This window comes from Sphaerodactylus townsendi, linkage group LG06 (genome assembly GCF_021028975.2).
Source record: "Sphaerodactylus townsendi isolate TG3544 linkage group LG06, MPM_Stown_v2.3, whole genome shotgun sequence".
NCBI classification, from domain to species: Eukaryota; Metazoa; Chordata; class Lepidosauria; order Squamata; family Sphaerodactylidae; genus Sphaerodactylus; species Sphaerodactylus townsendi.
The window spans coordinates 97,992,418-98,008,910 of record NC_059430.1 but is presented as its reverse complement, the minus strand read 5'-3'; positions in this window follow the sequence as shown (position 1 = coordinate 98,008,910).

Genomic DNA, 16,493 nt, shown 5'->3' with positions numbered 1-16,493 from the left:
TTTGCACACTACCTCGCCGGACCTTTAATTGCACTGAAAACGGTGGCACAGACTGATGGCCCTGGGGTAGAGTTGAGCTGGCTTCTGTGGTTAGTGAGTTGGGGGTGGAGTCAGATGATTCTTTTAAAAATTATTTTAAAACAGAGGGACATAAGAACATAAGAAAGATCCTGCTGGATCAGACCAGAGTCCATCTAGTCCAGCACTCTGCTACTTGCAGTGGCCCACCAGGTGCCTTTGGGAGCTCACATGCAGGAGGTAAAAGCAACAGCTTTCTGCTGCTGCTGCTGCTGCTCCTGAGCACCTGGTCTGTTAAGGCACTTGCAATCTAAGATCAAGGAGGATCAAGATTGGTAGCCATAGATGGATTTCTCCTCCATAAATCTGTCCAAGCCCTTTTTAAAGCTATCCAGGTTAGTGGCCATCACTACCTCCTGTGGCAGCATATTCCAAACACCAATTACACGTTGTGTGAAAAAATGTTTCCTTTTATTAGTCCTAATTCTTCCCCCCAGCATTTTCAATGTATGCCCCCTGGTTCTAGTATTGTGAAAAAGAGAGAAAAATGTCTGTCAACATTTTCTACCCCATGCATAACTTTATAGACTTCAATCATATCCCCCCTCAGACGTCTCCTCTCCAAACTAAAGAGTCCCAAACGCTGCAGCCTCTCCTCATAAGGAAGGTGCTCCAATCCCTCAATCCTCATTGCCCTTCTCTGCACTTTTTCTATCTCTTCGATATCCTTTTTGAGATGTGGCGACCAGAACTGAACACAGTACTCCAAGTGCGGTCGCACCACTGCTTTATATAAGGGCATGACAATCTTTGTGGTTTTATTATCAATTCTTTTCCTAATTATCCCCAGCATAGAGTTTGCCTTTTTCACAGCTGCCATGCATTGAGTTGACATTCCCATGAAGCTATCAACTAGGACGCCCAAATCCCTTTCCTGGTCTGTGACTGATAGCACTGACCCCTGTAGCGTATATATGAAGTTTGGAATTTTTGCCCCTATGTGCATCACTTTACATTTTGCTACATTGAACTGCATTTGCCATTTCTTAGCCCACTCACCTAATTTATCAAGGTCCGCTTGGAGCTCTTCGCAATCCTTTGTGTTTCTCATCACGCTACCTAATTTGGTATCATCTGCAAATTTGGCCACCACGCTACCCACCCCTACTTCCAGGTCATTTATGAATAGGTTAAAGAGCACTGGTCCCAAAACGGATCCTTGGGGGACACCACTCCCCACATCTCTCCATTGTGAGAACTTCCCATTTACACCCACCCTTTGCTTCCTGTTCCTCAACCAGTTTTCAATCCATAGGAGGACTTCCCCTCTTATTCCTTCATTGCCCCCTGCCCCCTGCCCCTCCTTTTTGCCCCATATGGGTCCCTTATACTATCAGGACCCATCATATATATATATTTCTGGGGAGGGTTTAAGCAAAGGTTTCGTGGGACGCTATGTTAGGTATTAACTGTTGTTTTAATTGTATTTATGGTAACTAATTTTGTGATGATTTTATGTATGATTTTATGTTGTTCACCGCCCCGAGCCCTTCGGGGATAGGGCAGTATATTAAATTAAATAAATAATAATAATAATAATTGCTGAGTTTTCTCAATAGTCTTTGGTGAGGAACTTTGTCAAAAGCCTTTTGGAAATCCAAGTAGACAATGTCCACTGGTTCCCCCTTATCCACATGTCTGTTTACACCCTCAAAGAACTCTAGTAAGTTTGTAAGACAGGACTTGCCTCTGCAAAAGCCATGCTGACTCTTCCTCAGCAGGTCAAGGATGCATGTCCTCAGATTTCTGCTTTTTCCTCACTAAGCTCCTTCCACTCCCCAAACTCTGCCCTCATTGGGCACAATCCCGCATTTGCACAAAGCTCCCTCCACAAATTTTGCCCTCCTCAGACTCAAGTAATTTCCCAAGTTGTGATTGGCAGTCCTAACTGCTGCAGTTATAGATTAATCAGCTCTAAAATTAACTGAAGGGAGCTCTTGAACATCTATGTTTCTTGCACAGAAATAGGGACAAAGAGACCATTTAGGGGCTTTTCTGGCACATTGGACTCCCCCACCACTATTTGGAGATTCACCCAAGTCAGAATCTGAGCATCCTTCAAAACTGTTCATCGGGAATTCTTCACTGTAATCTTTGGAATGGGCTGAAAATTAAACAAAAAGAAAACTGGCCTTCCTTGTGGAGCCTGGCAGGTGGCATTTTGTAGGAAGACTTCCTTTTTCTGCTTTTTCATTTGCACTGACCATTAAAGGTCTTTTAAGAGATTTTATGATCTCTGATGGTCATAGTGATTCTGATGTTGATCTTAATATGATGTTGGATTATATCTTTATTAAACATTTGTTTGATTTTATATTGGTGGCTTTTATGGTGATAGTTTTATACATTGTTTGGCTTTATAAAAGAAAGGTGTTTGTTGCAAGCTGCTGTACAATTTTCATGTAAGAGCCGTAAATACATTTACCAAATATACAATATTATTTATTTGGCAGAGGAACAATGAACTTTATAGTGCAGAGATGCCTCCTTCCCTCATTAACCACTAGCAGTCATGCTGACAACCTCATTCTGGTGCCTGAAATTTGGAAAGATTCAGTACAGACACTCTTTATATATCAGTCTATCTCTGTTCCTTCCCTCTCACTTTTATCTTCTCTTCCATCTTATCATTTTCCTCTGAAATAATGAGGGCTAGAGGCGTGCTTTAAATGATAGGGGAATCTTTCAACAAAGGATGGAATGGAGGAGTACATAAAAGGGCTACATACTGAGAAGTTCACATCTCAACACAGGGATACATTAAATCAACCTATTGCAATTCAAGAAATATTGCAAGCCATAAAGGAACTGAAAAAGACAAAATGCTGGGTCCAGATGGACTCACAGCAATGGGTTATAAATGCTTGGAAGATAATTTAATGTTACCTCTGCAAAAAGTCATGAATGAAACAAGCACAAAGAAAACATTGCCGCTATCATGGCAAGCTTATGTAGCTTTGATCCAGAAAGAAGAAAGTGACCCATTGTTACCACAATCCTATAGACTCATTTCACTCTTAAATGTGGACTACAAACTTTTAACTTCAATAATGGTGGAAAGATTAAGGAAACGTATATAGAGAAATTAATCCATCAGGATCAGAGACTTTGTTCTGAAAAGATACATGAAGGACAATGTTTGTTTTGTAGTCAATGCAGTAGAAGTCAAAGGAGGAGGGAGAAGAAAGACATGTTTATCTTTTTTAATGCGGAGAAAGCGTTTAATAATATAGTGGGCAGTCCCATCCAAGCGGCAGGGTGCCTGGATGCAGCGCCACAGCTGCACCGTCCCACCATTCCCAAGGGGGCTTTCCAGTGGTATGAGGAGGTCAGCGTTTCAGGGGCAATGGCTGGGTAAAACCTGACGAGTGTCAGCTCCTCCCCTGGCCATGCCCCTGGACTGCCCCTTTTATGCCGGCAGGGACACAGAGACACTGGTGCAGCATTCAGCACTGTCAGCAGTTTCACACCCAAGCAGCCACAGAGTATGGTAGTTTGTATTTTAGGGAGATGCAGTTTTAAGGTCCTTTTCTTGTTCTTTAAATTTGAGGTTGCATTCACCTCCTCCCCCATTATGATTTCTATGGGAGAATTTCTAGAATCAGTTCCAGAATTACAACAGAAGTACAATCAGCCACACCTATTACATCTTTCAGTTCATTTGCATCTTACATTCCTCTTTCATGTGGTTCAGTGGGAGAAAATCTGTGTTGCTTGCAGAAGGTCCCAGGTTCAGTCCTGGCAATCTCCAGTTAAACCATCCAGCAGAAGAAGAAGTGAAAGACCTCTACCAGGAGACTCCACCACTCTTAACGACTACAACAGTCTGGCCCTCTATAAATGGAATGCATAACAATAATGACAACAATGACAATGAGAACATTGATGATGATAAAAAACTAATAATGTTATAATCTCGGATAATATCTTGATAATACCTCTGAAGATGCCAGCCACAGATGCAGGCAAAACGTTAGGAACAAGATCCACCAGACCACGGCCACACAGCCCGGGAAACCCAGCAGAACCAATATCTTGAGCAGTTCCATTCGAAACGTTAGGAACAAGATCCACCAGACCACGGCCACACAGCCCGGGAAACCCACCAGAACCAATATCTTGAGCAGTTCCATTCTCACACCACAGAGGGCTTTTTTTGCTTTTGTTCCCACTTGGCCTCCTAAGTACATTGGTACAATGTAGAACCAATGTGGTGTAATAGTCAAGAATGTTGGAGTAAAATCTGGAAGATCTGGCTTCGAATCCCCACTTTTGACATGGAATCTTGCTGGGTAACCTTGGGCCAGTCACACTCCCTCAGCCTAACCTACCTCATAGGGTTGCCGTAAGGATAAAATGGAGGCAAGGGGAACGATGTAAGCTGGTTTGGATCCCTGTTAGGGAGAAAGGTGGGGTATCAATGAATTAAATAAAAATGGTCTTCTCCCTTATGCACAGTATCAGTTGTCAGTTTCTCTCCCAGTTTTTCTCCATTTTGTTTTTTCAAATCCTTTTGCCATGGTCTGAAAAAAACAGGGGGGGGGGGGACTTTTGTTTAAAGGGAGAGCAATGACCAACAAACAATACTATTTGTGTACTTGTGTGTGTGTGTGTGTGTGGTGGTGGTGGTGGTGGTGGGGGAAGTAGTTAATGAGCCAAGTTTTTAATTTTTGTATATTTTGTAATGAAAAATATTTTAAAAAATGCTACAATTATGGTGGCAAATCTACTCATAAGCATCTATAAAAGGGTTCCAAATATCTAGAAATATGTCCATGCACAATTGTTGTCTATATGCTATATCTTCAAACAATAACGTTGTAAGGTCCATTGGATTACAGGATATGGGCAAAAACTTGGAATGGAAGAGTCCTATTAGTATGGTAGAGGAATCTCTTACATACAGCCATCTATCGATGGTTGGTTCCTAGGCAGCACTTCAACATACAATGTTGAGTGACAATTTGCAGTTTCAAAAACAAACTTCCCCCAGTGGGAAATTCGCAAGTGGAATGATGTCTTAGGATCTACACCATACTTATATTGAATATAGTGATTACTATTTTGCAGCATGTTACTAATACAAGATACAATATGTAAAGGGGGAATTCAAATGAACTGGATATTGTCTGAAACATCACATGCATGACATTGTACATAACAGCTGGAGATGTCTTAATGCATGCATCAGTTCCACATCACAAACAAACCCAGGTCACGTGGAACTCCAGAATCCATGATGAAGTAAATACAAGGTGAAGCATCCCTGGTGTGTTTGTAGAAGTTCATATGGAAAAGAGAACTCCAGAAACTTGCTCATCTCAGCCAGTCAGAATGAACTCTTGTTTTTGATAGCTGGAAGTCCAGATGAATTCTTTCCCATGTATCTACTTGGAAACCTGAAGATTAATGTCAATCTAGAGTAAACCAAGTGAAGGTTACTCCCGAATTACATCTTATCCCATTAACAGTGGTGTCACTCTGCCTGGCCTCAATGGAGCTTCTCTGCATTTGCATCGGATCTCATTTCCATTAGTGTCAGTCCTGTGTGATCTCAATGGATTCCTTGTGCCTTTGCTTCCAGTCTAATTTACCTTCCTCTCCTCCTTCCTTTAACTCAATCTAGAGTGGCAGTGGGAGAGCTTTTCTGGATTTGTTCCTATTCTCATTGATGTTGGCACCACACCAGAACAGCCTGCGGGGAATTAGACTAGATTGACTCACAACGACTGGCTCACTGACTGGCTTTGCATGGCTATCGTTTTAAAGAATACTGCAGAACTGGTTCCTGGGGGTGATGTAGAGGGGAGAAAAGACTAAAGGCATTCTCAGTTAAGAAAAAAGAGACGACTAAAAGAGCGGAATTGATAGAGGTTTATAAAATTATGCCCAAGGTAGAGAAAATGGCCTTCCTTGCCCTCTGTCCTATCACAGAAACCCCGGAGCACTCAACCAAGTTGATGAGTAATAGATTTGTGACAGACAAAAGGAATGGCTACTTAACCCAATGAGTACTTCAGTTGTGGAATTCCTTACTGGCAGATGTAGCGATAGGCAAGAGCATAGATGGATTCAAAAGAGGATTAGACGGATTCATTAAAGACAGGCCTATACACGGCTACTAACCATGATCACTAAAGGGAACCTCTGAGCATTTGGATACTTTCAGTCCAAAGGTATACTCCCAATACATCTTATCAGTATACTTCAGATATATCCAGGTATCCTGAGTAATATTTGAGATTCTCATCTCTTGAACTTTTCCACAAAAGTTCAGGAATATTTGGCTTCTTTGACCTGGATAAAGCATAGAATGTTCCCCCTGCCGCACAAATAGGAAACAAAGAAGGATCCAGTGACTTGATCCAAGTCATTTAAAACTTCAGGGATGTTTAGTGGATGTACAGTATTAGGTTCCCTGTAATTTTGGTCTTATTTTCACTTCATCCCCACAGAAAAAGTCCCTCCATACGGATTATATTGGATCCCAAAATTTGTGCAAAAAACCCTGAAATGTTATTGGGGACCCAATATCAGCTTGGAAACCATTCCCAAAGTCCAGCTCTGAAAAATACCAAATGTTTTCCAAATGCACGTCCTTATTTCCAATGTTGTAAATTGCTGATACCAATTCTAGAGGGCAACCCTAGGGGACGGCTGTTTGTGTGCCATTTAGTTGGCTTTTTGAATCAGGTTGGCTACTGTGTGAAGCAGGATGCGGGACAAGATGAACCGCTGGTCTCCTGCATAGTGTTCTTATGTGATAGCACCACCCTATAAATTATATACTTCAGTTATTCCTTTGAAGAACTCAGAACAAGGCTACCAGTGGCTTCAATCTAAGCATTAGTTGGGTCATTCCTGCTTTGTTTCAATGATACTTCTGTATCAGTTGTTCCCAGTCAGGAACAGGGATGAAACTCCTAGACGTCCTGTACAGTGTAAAATGTGAGCTTTACACAGTTTGTTTCCAAAAAAGAGGAGTCAGATGCTTATCAACTAAGCATACCTTAAGAAAGGTTCTGAAATCTGGAGCATATCTCATTCATTTAATGTTCCCACACCTCTGCATGGATAGAACTTCTAAATTAGAATATACCATGATGGACCTTCCTGGGCATTCAATCCTCTGAAAATCAAACTTCAGATCACCATCTTTTATCACACATGCAGTTTTGAGTGTTGGCAAGTTCCAGTTCCACAAAACTAAGGCAGTGACAGCTGTCTGGAACATGGAGGAAAACCAGAGAGACAGAGTGATAGCCTAGCCGTGGTGGCGAACCTATGGCACTACAGATGTTCATGAACTACGATTCCCATCAGCCCCTGCCAGCATGCCATGCTGGCAGGGGTTGATGGGAATTGTAGTTCATGAACATCTGGAATGCCATAGGTTCGACACCACTGGCGCCCTAGGCCAAATAAACAGAACTTTTATCTTGGAGCTCTTAACTGTGCAGTGGTTTCCTTGCGTTTCTCTGTTTACACATGAGAAGACAGCCCAGTGTCTGCCCTGCAGCTGCTTGCTGAGGGCTCTGCTTTTCCTAGTTCTCTTAACCCCACCCATCACTTCCCCTTAAAGGCACAGACCTCATCACACCTTGTAGCTGCAAGATGAAGGGCTTTGTTAACGCCCTTTAAATTGCAATTATGTTGACATAACTTTCCAGAAATAACATTCCCCTTAAGAAAGAGGCAAAGCAATTCCCCAGACCACATGCTGCTGACAATGTCTTAGAGCTAGTATTCTCTCCCCCTCCCCTCCACACATACAACACACACTAACTCTTCCTGCCACTACTGAGGAGAGAGAGGCTTATTTTAAAATAAAGTCTGAAATAAAGTTCTAGGAAGCCCTCTCGTTCATGGGGAGGGTAGAAGTAGAGTGGGGGAGGTGGGATGGTGCCAAAAACAGACCCTGCTTGTACTGTTCCTTGGAAAAGCCCTCTCTGCCACTATTACATCAATATATTGATATATCGATATTAACATTTAGAGAAGCAGGGGGGAGCCAGCCACATGGATGTGGGGTGGGGAGGGGAAAGGCATGGATAGCAGTGTGAGGGAGTGGGAAGAGTGGAACTAGGTAGGCTGGCCACAAGCAGAGGGAAAATGTTTGGGGCAATGCAGTGGTGGGATTCAGCAGGTTCGCACCGCTTTGGCAGAACCGGTTGTTAACATGATGCTTGTATGCAACCAGTTGTTAAATTATTTGAATCCCACCACTGAAACCGGTTGTTACATTATTTGAATCCCACCACTGGGGCAATGCTATATTTCTCTGGCAAACCTGCCTGCTCTGGCAGTGACACAAATTAAAAGTCACTAGAAGTGGTCTCACTTGCCACAGAAAGAATGGAAAGTGAAAGCGGGAGTTGAGGAAATATATCCATACAAGAAATCTTACTGCAGCAGACATTCACCTCCATCGTGCACCAGACATCTTGTGCGTAATCAGCCCTAGTGAACTTTCCTCAGTGATTTTTGAGAACTGCAGCAGACCTTGGAACCACATAATAGGTAATGACATGTGATTGCGTTCTGGAGTCACCAGATTCCTAGGTTCAGAAGGGTGCTAATTGGCCGTTTTCATATTCTTGTGGTTTCCCTTGATCATGGGGCAGGGAGTCTGCAGATCAACTCTCTAGATATTCAGTCATATGGAATCAAAATCTCACATTCAACTAAACATAACTGCTTCATGATTATGTGTTACAGTCTCTGGTGGGCAGGGAAGGATGTCTATAACCCTTAGATTCCTTGCAATCTCACAATACATCAGTGTTGGCACTGGGGTATCATCTGACTCCTAGATATCTAACTGTGCGCACACGAACCTGCAGAACTTGAATAGCCTCAATTCTAACACATTCTCTTCGTTGTTCTCATTTGTTATGACTCAAAGGGCAAGAACATATTGCTATATACTTTGCAGTTGTTCGTTTCTACAATTTATGGCTTGTAAAATGCTTCCCACCAGACCTCGGAGCTGTGCTACCACAAAGTATTGTTATTGCCTCGATAAGACGTGCTGCCATTGCCAGGCCAGGTCAAGAGTGCTCCAGCGTAGGTTGTATACTCTGGGTGGCAGTCGCTATAAAGGAAAACAAATACTTTGGTGCAATTCCAGGAGAAACTCTTTAATAGTTTTGCTAGATCTGGGGAAACAGAGGGCAGAAGGTGGCTGCCATCCCCCCGAGCTGCAAAAAAGTAATTTGAACACATGGCAAGCAAAAAAGAAAAATAACTGTTTATTAGCACCGCCAAAGAGCCATAGCTGTTCAGCGAGTTCACTGGTATCTCTCTCTATAAAACGGCCCATCACAAATATTTTGATATCTCTTTGTCATGCACAGAACTTTTATGCTCATGGTTGCCAAGGCAGGCCAGAAATCAGGCAACCAGAGATGGACGCTCTCTCTCTTACATCCCGGTCCTCCATAAGTGGGGAGAAGATACAATGCCCCAGCACTCTCCCAGTGAGAGCATAACACAACCACAAATTAAGTTGAAAGAGTTTGTTGAAGGGGCTGAATTTAGGGTTTCGTGGTGGGAAGGGGAAGGAAACACAGCGTCACAGGATACACACATGCACTTTCAATACAGTCTAATGCACATGCCAGAAGTTCTCACCAGAAGCGGCAAAGGGTATCTCTCTAAGGATCCTCAGAAACTCTCTGGTAATGGTGATGATTCTTAGAGTGATCATTTGCCAAGTCGAGTAAGAACTCTGAGGCTGATTTTTCTAAACTATCTTTTAAATTAGCAGTGGGATCTGTGGGCATTGGACTCACCACCCCCACCAGGGGCTCAGTAGCTTACAGCTTTAAATGCACATTGCAGATTATTAGTCCAACAGTTCCCATTGTTTTGGGCAAGTCCAACCTGGTCCCATCACTGGCCAGTCAGTAGCTATGCTTATTTTTGCCAGTCTATGAATTGTGCCCATGTGCCAAGTTTTACCACACACCACCCTAGCATGCTGTCCAGACAGCTAAAGGTTTCGTTGATGCTGCTCAGCACCAAGGACATTTCCTTTCCAGCCCAGCCCTCCATACTATAAATGGTGGGTTGTTTCAGACCCAGCTTTTCCACCATGAGTGTCTCATGATGGTTACCAGTTTACCCTAACTATATTCGGGACTGCTGATTCTGGCTCAAGGAATTCCTGGATGTTTGGGGCAGTGCCTAGGGAGAACAGAGTATTAGGAGGGGAGGGAGATCAGCAAGTATGTAATACCATAGAGACCATCCTTCCAAGCTGCCACTTCTTCAGGGCAACTGACTTCTCTAGTCAGGACAGCAGTTGTAATTCCAGGAGAACACCAGGCCCCGTTTAGAAGTGGGCAACTATATCTGCCTCATTTGTGACATTCCTCTTGAGCTGAGGCCAATTTGTACCACTTTCCCAAAAACAACAGGGAGGGGGCTAATAATGATCCAATCACAGGAAAATGCTCCAAATCCTTCAAGCAACTGGCGAATCCTATACTGCCCCCTAAGGGTCAGGAACATGCATCAATTGCTTGCATTTGGAGGGCAAACGTTTTGCTTTGAGCGCCCCAATGAACCCTACATTAGGCTGCAGGATCTCCAGTGAGACCTAGAGATCTCCCAGAATTATTACTGCTCTCCAGATGGCAGAGACCAGTTCTTTGGGGGGTGGGGGGGAGAGGCTGCTTTGGTGGGTGGGCTCCCTCCCCAAATCCCCCCTCCCCCGGCTCCACCTCCAAACTTCCAAGAATTTTCCAACATGGCAGCCATAAAATCTGCTTGCTTTGGAAGGAAGGAACCAACACAACAGCCACAGATCTAACAGTGGTAACCGGCTTTTCCAAAGCATTCATGCATTCTTTGAACAAAATGGAAAAGGAGAGAAATAACAATGCAGCAGGCTATGAATATTAGGGGCACCGCTAGGAGAGAAGTGAGGTTGGATAGGGACAGGAGAGGGAGAAAAGGCTAGAGTACTTCCCCCACCCCCAACAATTCCTCACCCACTACATTGTGAATTGCAGGTCAATAAAGATCCTTAATGGCAGTTCAAAGCTGTTCCTTTTTAAACTTTACTTTCTTTAAGAAAGGGGGGGAAATCCCCTTTAGCTCTTGACAATGACTCTCATATGTTTTGCTACTAGGACGATAATGTCAAGTCTGGGAAGTTTAAGTGCTCATTTGCATACAGAATATGCTGAGATCAGGTCTTTTTCTCCCTAACCCCTTCTGTGTTTCTCCCCTCCCCCACCCTAAATCTTTTTACCATCCTCCCTCCATTCGGTGGAGTTACAATAAAGCCCTCATGGAGAGGATTTTATTGCCAACTGCAAATAGGATGGTTTTAATCATGCCAAGAGAGAGAACTCCTCATATCCCTGCAGCAGGTTGAGAAGTCTGAGAAATGGATGGTGAATAGAGCAAACTGAGATGTTAAAACAGCCCTGAAATAGTAACTGATCCCATAGCCTGGGCCTAAAGTCAGTCATTGCTGTGGTTCTACCAGCCTTTCACTTGGTTCAGCTTCCTCTAAGTTTCCATGGTTGCCAGCCTCTGGGGTGGGGACTGTGAAGATACCCTGGAACTGTCATGATATATATTAAAAAAGAGTAAAGGTTCACAAAAAGGTCATCTTCAAGTTAGCAGAAGTTTGCCCAACACAGAGGCCGGAGACAGTCAGTCTGGGGTGAAGTGGCAATTAACCTTTAACATGATTGGTAAGTTCAACTGTAACTCTAGACCAATGAGAGGCTGATGCCTGGGCGGGAAAAAGTATCTTGTTGGATGTATGCTTTGTATATGCTAAGTTCAGAGAGAGTGTGTTGAACTTTGTTCTTGCTGAAGAGTTCCGTATAGTCTTATAGTCTTGTATAGCATAGACTTGTGTAACCTTGCAACTGCTAAAGTAAAACCTTCCTATGGAAAGAACATCTTGCGTGGAGAGTATTCTTTTCCAAGTGTGCTAGGAAGCTGCAGTGAGTGCAAGAAGACTATAGATCTTCTCATCTTACCAGAGTAGCTCTGCTTTAAACTCTGCTGATAGGAACTACAACTGGAAATATTCCCAGAATTACAACTGCAGATACCCTGTAATTACAATGGAAGTTACTTCCGAATTACAACTGGAGATACCTTGCAATTACAACTGGAGATACCTTGCAATTACAACAGGAAATATCCTGGGATTACATCTAGAGATATCTTGGGATTGAAAATGCTATCCGGAGAACAGAAACCAGTTCTCCTGGAGAAAATGGCTACTTTGGAGGCTAGGTCTATGATATCCATTTCTCCTGAGCATTCTTCCCTTTACAAGCTTCTCCTGAGGCTCCACCCCTAATTACCCAGGAATTTCCCAACCCAAAGTTGGAAATTCCTCCATGACAACAGCCTACTTACCCTGTTGGTGGAGGAAGTCAGAGTGAGAAGTCAATTTATCTGCCTGTTCAACTATTACTTGCAGAAGCTATGGACCCTATTTTGGTGCTTTTAATAGTAAAAAAGGAGACAATACAGAAAAAAATCCAGTTGGCTCTGCAGAAGTCTATCATACATACCATGTAGCTATGGACAAGTATTCATAGGGACTATAAAACACAGCATTCTGACAAAAATTAAAGAAAATGAAAGGCACTGCTGACTAATCCAACCAGAGAAATCACCTGTAGCTGAACGTGCTCTAAACCAAGCTGGACACAGGATCTTGAAGGCACAGAAATTCTTGACAACATCAACAGCTAACACATTTGACTACAGAAGGAAGCCATTTAAATCCATAAACACTGGGACATTTTCAACAAAAAGAGAGTCTGAAAATCAACAAAACCTGGCTACCAAGATTAAAAAAGCACCAAAACCAAAGATACTCAAATGCAATTGCAAATGAACTCCACCCATCCACATACTAATGCAATTGCAAATGCCAGTGAAAGTGCACTTACAAATGCAATTGGAAATGTGATTGGAAATGCAACAGCAATGTAAATGAACTTTACCTGGACACATGCAAATGTGCCTCACCCCACCCCCCCGCCCCCGAGATGGACAAAATATATAACCCACCACACAATCGCTCCACACTGAGAAACACATTCTACCATGACGTACCTCTGAAGATGCCAGCCATAGGTGTGGGTGAAACATTAAGAGCAAAAACTAACATACCATGGCCAGACACCCTGGAAAAGCCACAACAACCAGCTAACTCGACATTTTTCTTCAGAGGGCAGGGAGTGCTCTGGAGGATGTCACAGATTTGCTGGAGTCTCAAGACCTGCAAAGGGTTGATTAGGCCAACAGAATTACTATTCTCACCTAGATGGAGCTGGAAAGAATCCTCAGGTTGTGCACGCAGCTTTTTCCAGGGAGCACACTGAAGTCCGTGGCCAGGATGCTTGAGAAAAATGTTGCTGAAATGGCAGCGGCAGCATGGTGTGTTAAGAACAATACCGAAGCCATCCACTGATTGTTATGAATATTTTCAGCAATTATTTTTGGCAATTCTTGGCCACTCCTTGCCATTTCTTGTTCAACACGTTGTTCTCATTCAGGACCTTGCCCTCACTGATATCTGATGTACTACAAAGCAAATTACAATTGGCTGCATAGTGTTGTGTCATTGCTCCATTCCTAGTGTGCTTCCTAACTGAATGGGGTCATCTTTGGGACTAATCCAAGAAGCAGCAATCAGTGGAAACAATGGAACAGAACAGGATGAAATAAGGTGAATATACTTACTAAGTGGTTTTTCAGTTTTCAGGAGAGATTTCTGCTCTCTTAAAGTAGCCAATTTATACATCCAAATTGAAAATGGAATATATTCAACGCAGCTCTGTTTCAGAGACATTACAGGTCTGCAGAATACCATAGCATTTGGTCTGAATGTGTGGATTTACATAGATCTGTATGTGTGTTTTGTTTACAGTATGTGATTAGCCGGACACTTTGGGGTCAAGCAAGATTTGTGACTGCCTCTAATTGGCTGCGGGAAAGTGCTTTTTTCTGTCTGTTTTGTGCTTTATTAGGGAGCTTCAACTTAGCTAAATAGACTTAGTTATGAAGGGTACCAACCTCCAGGTGGGGTCTGGTGATCTCCTGGAGTTACAACTGATCTCCAGGCTTCAAGGACCAGTTCCCTGGAGAAAATGGCAGCTTTGGATAGTGGATTCTATGGCATCACGTCACTGCTGGGATCCCTCTCCTCTACAAATCCTACTTTGTGCAGGCTCTAGGAATTTCCCAGATCTCCAGGAATTACCCAACCCAGAGCATTCTATTTTGCAGAAAGCCCATTCTCTTTCTGCACTTTCATCACTTCATGTCAAATCATATTAACATTTGCAAACTGTGGCTTCACTATTTATGACTTAATTACTCCTTTTTCATTATTAACGTCACTGCTACCTCATGCTGAATTTAGGGTATTTATTATTCCTCTCTTTTTGTTCACACTAAGAAGCTTCCAAATTTGGCTTTCCCCCCTCATTTAAGTGTTTGCAGGGACTCCCCTGGTATTCCATCTGCTATCCCAACATCAGAAACCAGTTCCCCTGGAGGAAATGGGCAGATTCCCTGGAAGAATATTCCCACTGAGTTCCCTATTTCCCCCAAAGTCTGCACTGAACCCTCAGGCACCACATTAAAAACCTCTAGGAATTTCCTAAGCTGGCATGAGCATAATAGACTGGTGAGTTCCTAACTGAGGTGGCAGGTTTGATGTAGGTTGGTAGCAGAGGTGGGATCCAGCAGGTTCTCACAGGTTCCCGAGAGTAGGTTACTAATTATTTGTGTGTGCCGAGAGGGGGTTACTAATTGGTGATGTTGCCACGTGATTTTTGCCTTAGTTACGCCCCTCCTCTCAGCAGTAGCGCGTAGAACTTGAAGCAGTCTAGCAGGAGGTGCACCAGCGTGCGTGGCAGCCTGCGCCTGCGTACATTCGTTTCCCGCCCAAGGACCGGCACAGCAGCTGCGTCCTTGCCACAGCCCCGCCCAGGAATTCCCCACTCCTGGAATGCCCAGCCACGCCCCGTCGTGCCCCGCCCAGCCCCATTGGCGCTAAGCCACACACCATGGGAACCTGTTACTAAAATTTTTGGATCCCACCACTAGTTGGTAGTTAAGTGAGTTGAATAGCTACAGTGTATGTAGGACCGATGGACAAGCACCCTGAGACATGAAGAAGGAGAAGGAGAAGAAGAAGAGTTGAATTTATATTCCCCCTTTCTCTCCTATAGGAGACTCAAAGGGGCTTGCAAACTCCTTTCTCTTCCCCCCTCTCAGTAAACACCCTGTGAGGTAGGTGGGACTGAGAGAGCGTCAAAAAGCTGCGACTAGCCCAAGACCACCCAGCTGGAGTGTGTTGGAATGTACAGGCTAATCTGAATTCCCCAGATAAGCCTTCACAGCTCAGGCAGTAGACCAGGGAATCAAACCCGGTTCCTCCAGATTAGAGTACGCCTGCTCTTAACCACTACGCCATTGCTGCTCACCACTAAAGTTCACATTCCAATTGATCATTGAATTTAGCCATTGGGTGAGTGGGGAATGGGCATGTCCCTGGGGCTAAGTAACACCATCCAAACCCTTAGTTGTTGGAGCAACACGTTTGAGGAGGGAGGAGAAGGGTTAGCATTCCTCAGCATGGTCAGTGATCCTGGCCAAGTTTGGAGTCTGAGTGGATATATGCCAGGTTTTGATACCCCACTTGCATGCAGCAAATCACAGGAAAGTGAGGTTTGTTGACTTGAATAAACAAACAAACAAACATCTGATTTGATTTCAGGACAATTTTTCCATTGCTGAAATTAGCCAATATTCATAAGTCCCCAAATGGTTTTTGAAAATCTGCACTTGTGCATCAATAAAGTTTCTGCAAATAATAAAATGCTAGATATGGATAAAGAATGAAGAACAATAGCATGTCTGGGTCAATCAATGTGGCAAATTTGATCCTTCACCCTTGACGCATAAGATGCTTGATCCAGTCCACAAAAGTTCACACAGAATTGGAGTCTAAGATGGAAATTCCCAGATATGGATGAAGAGGAACTACCAGGATCCTAACCTGGCTCGTAACTGGAGTGGTTTATCTCTTTTAGAGTCTGAATCAAGGCACACATCAAACAATGTATCGAGTCCTCGGAAGGGTCTGCAGTGGAGCATGCTGAGGGTGCAATTCAAGGACATTTAACGATGCCTCAGTCTGAGGCTTCATGCCAGAGTTCCATCATTTAAATTGCTTGCAATGTGGCTCGGACTCTTATGGTTCGATGCTGTGGAGGATATAAGGACGCCATTAAACTCTGAACTCTTCCAAATGCAACGTCTGCCCTTGAACAGAGCTCTCCAAGGTCCTGCAGAACCTCTTCCTGTCCGTGCTTCATTCCATTGAAACTGGTTGCCAGTTATTAAAAATGGTTGTG